Raw genomic sequence first — 6,208 nt, forward strand, 5'->3', positions numbered from 1 at the left:
TAAGCTTCCTACACAAATCAATAAATCTATAAATAGCCCAGTCAATGAAGGTCCAAAAAAGCAGTTTCGATCCGAAAATTAAATAAAAGCTGAATTTCCCACCATCGATAGAACCCTCCCAGAGGGTCATTCTCCCAAAAGTCCCAAGAAATCCCCTTGGAGCTTTCCCCCCTAGCCACCCTCAAAGTTGAAAAATGCAGATAAACACGGGAAATAAATTATCTCTGTAACCATTGATCGGAAACAGTTTAATTATATGCCATTCGATTTGTTACATTATGGACTACAATATTGGTTTTATCCATTTTTTCTATTAAATTAACAGTTTTCTTGATAAACTAATATATATGTAAAAATTTGGGGGGTTTGTGATTTGATGTTTTTGTTTTCTTCGATTTACTTTGAAACAAGTAGTTTAAAAGGAAAATGAGAAAAATAATTAATGTAGCCACTCTCATTGCAAACCCATTGATGTATATTGTTATGTATTTGCGATTCGATTTGACTCTGTGGAAGGGGAAACAGTCGACGTGGAACGGCGCGGCTGACTCTCTTAGCCATAGTAAACAGCAAACTGGAAATCAATTATCTCTGTAACCATAAATCGGAAAAAAATCTATCATATGTCATTATTGATTCGTTACATTATGGACTGAAATATTAGTCATATTCATTCCCTCAATAAATCAAACAGTTTCCTCGATAAAATAATATATATGTAGAAATTTAGGGGTTTTTCGATTTGATTTTTGTTTTCTTGGATTAACTTCGAAGCAAATAATCTAAAGAAAAATAGACAAATAATTAACGTAGCCACATTTCATTGCGAATCCATTGATGTATATTGTTATTTATTTGACGCTGTGGAAGGGGAAACAGTCGACGTGGTATGGCGTGGCTGACTCTCTTCACCATAGTAAACAGTAAAATACAGTAGTAGGCCTACTGCTTTCTGAGTTGCATCTTATTCACACTATGGCACTCGAAATAATCTATTTTGTCTATTGTTTTGACATGGGATGGAACTAATATTTCACATTTCAATTCTCTAAAATCATTTTGTTTTTATATATGTGCTAAATCATGCATTCTATGACAGACAAAGATATTGTTTGCAACCGATAAAATATTCATACTATTACATGATATAATACATATTTAAAATATGTGTGTATATGATCATAATTCTATGCTAAAATTTATCATAAGTTATGAATGTCAAAAACTGAGATAAATCAAAGATTACAATAGTGTTAACAGTGGCAATTTCCTGAAAAATCATAGCGTGGAGTGTTTGCTGTTTTCTACAGTTAATATTCTCCTAGCCAGGTTGATAATATACCTTCAGTTTAGCCAAATATATATGAAGGCTGAGGCATAAAAAAATATATACATTGGGCTTGTTGAGTTGAAACTTTCTATGATTCTCTCTGTAAAGTAGCTTATATTCCGTTCTTACTAGTTGAATCTACATTATTTTTTAGACAGTCCAATATGAAAATTCAGTAGATTCTAAAGATGAAAGTCATGCAAACATACAAATTAAGGAAGAGTTAGCATGCATAAAAGGTAGGAAAATCATGAAAGTGTTTCACATTTAACTACAAAGTACCCTACCGTATAAGATTAATTGAAAGATAATTCATCATCTTCTATTATTTTTGTTAACATATCGATTTTTCACCTCCACTCGCATCTTGTCATTCATTACACAACTCTAGTGGAAGTGATCAATAGAAAAAAAATGTATTGATATCAATAGGTATTTGGGCCAATACACATCAATAGGTATCCATGAATATGTATTGATGTGTATTGGCCCAAATACCTATTGATATCAATACAAATCAATACATTTCCATGGATATGTATTGATGTGTATTGGCTCAAATACCTATTGATATCAATACAAATCAATACATATCCATGGATATCAATACATAACCAGCTGTATTGATATCAATACACATCAATACATTTCCATGGATATCAATACATAACCAGCTGTATTGATATCAATACACATCAATAGGTATCCATGAATATGTATTGATGTGTATTGGCCCAAATACCTATTGATATCAATACATATCCATGGATATCAATACATAACCAGCTGTATTGATATCAATACACATCAATACATTCCCATGGATATGTATTGGCCCAAATACCTAATGATATCAATACAGATCAATAGCCATCTATAAGCAGCCTGTCTCCTTTATAGAAAAAATCCTCTTTTAAATCTAGGAGAGCAGCTTAGGATGAAGATAACATTTGCAAGTATTATAATATTTTAACCCAGCTGCAACTGGCATTAGACAAGAGAGTATACCTGTTTAATTATCTATAATTAATATATCAAGTGAATTGGATTCAGTGAATAGATGTCTATTGACATATTGATGAAAAATTAAGGGATGTAAATAGTTAGGACTTGAATAATGTGAGAAGTTTGTTTATTAAAATAACTCATATGCATGTCATTTATCTATTAAGAAAGGTCCTCATTGTGGTGCTTCAGAATACTTTAATCTCTTCCTGTTTGAAGTAGCAATTTTTTGAGCTACATACTGGTTTATGTTACTGTACCTCAATTCAATCTCAATTTTTGTAATATTCAGATTTTCCTCCAGGATCCGGTGTTTGAACATTTCTAGAACAAATAACAGTTCAAAGTATACAATCTTTACAAATAAGAAAATGAGGATTTTATTTCCTGAATAATTCTGCTAGCAAATTTATTTAATAACCTAGAAATTTATTTAAATATACATGACTCTCCCTCTCCTGAAAGGAAAGTCCAAGATAACACAAGATCGTTTTTTCACGTGAAAATTATGTCCTCAAAGTTTTACATTATAACGTCATATACTGGTGGAAAAGTTGAGAAAATCACATTTTTGTTGTATATTGCCAAAATTCTTCTGAAGATTATAAGTTGGTTTGCTCTGAAAACTGGATTTCTCATTCATAAGCAATAGATCCATTCATAGTTTATCAAGAATCTACCATTTTGGAGCCGTTAACTTCCTTTAGGTTAATAGGTGTGAAATGCTATCCAACCTATTTAGGAGAAATTGGTAGCACACCAAAAGGTTCCCATACATATGACTCACCCGGTATGATTACTAACTTATAATGATTAGCACAAGCCTAGAGCTTATGTGGACATCACCCATAGAAAAAAATTGTTTGACTTTATATTCTGTTTTGAATTAATCAAAATTGAGACTTACTTAGATTTCTCTTTGTTGGTGAACCAAGTTTTTGGAGACTTCAGCCAGTATTTGATTACCGTACTGCTTCTATGTATTTCTCTTTTGTGTTGGAAAATTTCATCACCACAGCTCCTATCAGAGATGAAACAAAAATTTACTTATAATTAACACAAAAACACACATGTTGCAAACACAAAGTCTCACTCTTTCTTATTATATAAAATATATATTGCTAAAATGAGAGGACTACACCGATAGTTCTTCTAAATTGGAATAAGATATAAAGCTGTTAATATAAATAAATGAAAAACAATTGCTTGCTGGAAAGAGTTTAAATAGAGCCTGCCAGTCCAGAAAACAACTGAATAAATTTTAATCTATCAATCCACAGTCATATATTATTGATATTGAGTTCATTATAATAACATGAGTGTAGATGAGTTTGTGGTGACTTCAATTACACCTACTTAGGTTAGGCTAAATAAAAAGTTTTGCTACACATTTGAATTTATATGTACCAGCATATAACTCTGGAATGTGTCTGCCTAGAATAATAATCATCTTATTTCCAGCAATGATAGATTCAAGAGGCTTTTCTCTTGTTATTATTAGGTTATGTTATGCGTGGCCTATGATAGTCTTTCAAAAAGATTATCATTTAAATATATAAGTATTTAGACCCATAAAAAATTTATTCTTTCATTTTACGGTACATCAATAAAAACAAAATCACTCAACTTACCTATATTTCCTGGATAAAATCACAAAAATTACAAACTACAAACTACAAAACACAAACAACCTCAAAAAAACGTTGGTCCATTGCAAATGCAAAATGCATTGACTAAATGGCGTGCAGCACTCTGGTCTAAAGCCAAAATCGATAAACCCAAAATGTCGATATAATATTATCAATACATCGATAAATGATAATTATTGACTACTAATAATTACTATACAGTATTCTTGAACATCATTCACATCTTTGTTTGGAAATGCATTATTCAAATTACATATTTTAAATAAGTAAAAGTAGAATACAATCCTGATTTCTACATTTTTGAATGCAATAAAATCAGTTTTCCCCGGGAAAAAAGTTAGAATTAGTTTGATATATCGATTGTTAAGACTTTGATATTTCCATCTAACAGTATCAATATTATTGATAATATATCAATATTTTTATTCAATACCATAGTAATGGTGGCAATTTCAAAATTATTGACAATGTTACTGTTATTAAAACATTTGATATTAATTTCAGGTGGATATTATTGATTTTTTCATGGGGGACATTTGTGCTTGACACTGAAATAATGTTGGAAACGATTAAATAGTAGGTTGTTATTATTTGAATTGAAACCCCAAAAATCATTTCAAAGTCTGTGTGAGTAATTCCGGATACTGCATGATTTTCCTCATAAACTGTGATCTAATTTGAATAAGTGTTATAACTTTTCCAATTTTGGATGGAATCATTTAAAATTCTGGGACAAGGTTGATAATATGAACAGAAACGTTCATGAAATTTTATAGAATTTTTCAAGATGAACCAAATTTTTTTTTAATTCTAAACGTCAGTAGCACGTTAACGGCAGGTCTGACAGGATTTTCACATAGGACAAGAAGTGCTGGAAATTCACTTCTACACCCGAATCAGTCATCAAAAATACATTGTTCCAGGAAAATCTGCCAAAATTATCACTAAGTTTTTAACTGCTGCATTTAAAATTACCGCAAAAGATCTATAAATCGTTAACGGTGCATTGTAGACGATTTTTGCAAGAGACAAAAAGTGCTGGAAATTCACTTCTACACTCGTATCAGTCATCAAAAATACATTGTTCCAGGAAAATTAAAAATCTGCCAAAATTATTACAAAGTTTTTAACTGCATTTAAAATTACCGCAAAAGGTCTATATATTGTTAATGGTGCATTGTAGACGATTTTTGCAAGAAACAAAAAGTGCTGGAAATTCACTTCTACACCCGAATCAGTCATCAAAAATACATTGTTCCAGGAAAATTAAAAATCTGCCAAAATTATTACAAAGTTTTTAACTGCATTTAAAATTACCGCAAAAGGTCTATATATTGTTAATGGTGCATTGTAGACGATTTTTGCAAGAAACAAAAAGTGCTGGAAATTCACTTCTACACCCGAATCATTCATCAAAAATACATTTTTCAGGGAAAATTAAAAATCTGCCAAAATTATTACAAAGTTTTTAACTGCATTTAAAATTACCGCAAAAGGTCTATATATTGTTAATGGTGCATTGTAGACGATTTTTGCAAGAAACAAAAAGTGCTGGAAATTCACTTCTACACCCGAATCATTCATCAAAAATACATTTTTCAGGGAAAATTAAAAATCTGCCAAAATTATTACAAAGTTTTTAGCTTCATTTAAAATTACCTCAAAAGGTCTATATTGTTAACGGTGCCCTGTAGACGATTTTTGCAAGAGGCAAAAAGTGTTGGAAATTCATTTCTATACCCGAATTGATTAACAGGGAACTCAATGTGAGACTTTTTTGGGAAATTCAAAAAAATTTCCATCAAAAATTTAATTGGCATGAAATTTTTTTTATCTCAATAACAGTGTGTTGTAAACGATTTTGCAACAGATAGGAAGGGGTTGAAATTCGATTTTTCATCAGAACTGTTGGTCAGAAACCCTAAATTGAGAGTTGAAAAAATGTTAGATTGTCACTTTTAACATTTTCACTTTTTATTCACGTGAAGAAACGTGATTTTCACATCGTGTGTTAACATGGGTAATATCATCCTGAGAGCTCAGAAACCTGTCCTTATTGATATCAATGAAGATTTTATATGATCAATAGAAGCTCATCGACTGTATTCACCATGATTTCTATTTGTTTGTTTTTACTTCTAATGATATACCCATTTACTTTTATTGATATCACTAGAAGTTTAGTGATAACAATAGATTTTCGTTGACTGTATTTACCATTATT

General features: G+C 30.7%; 1 long non-coding RNA gene across 1 annotated transcript; it reads right to left on the reverse strand.

Annotated features, from left to right (window-relative positions):
• Positions 1 to 2,203: 2,203 nt before the first annotated feature.
• Positions 2,204 to 4,280, reverse strand: LOC111057505. Its single transcript, XR_005572350.1, has 3 exons — positions 3,967 to 4,280; positions 3,243 to 3,356; positions 2,204 to 2,659 (listed from the first exon to the last, which is right to left on the reverse strand). It is a non-coding gene; the product is annotated as an uncharacterized LOC111057505 (long non-coding RNA).
• Between the last annotated feature and the right edge of the window lie 1,928 nt (positions 4,281 to 6,208).

Source organism: Nilaparvata lugens, chromosome 10, assembly GCF_014356525.2.
Source record: "Nilaparvata lugens isolate BPH chromosome 10, ASM1435652v1, whole genome shotgun sequence".
Lineage (NCBI taxonomy): Eukaryota > Metazoa > Arthropoda > Insecta > Hemiptera > Delphacidae > Nilaparvata > Nilaparvata lugens.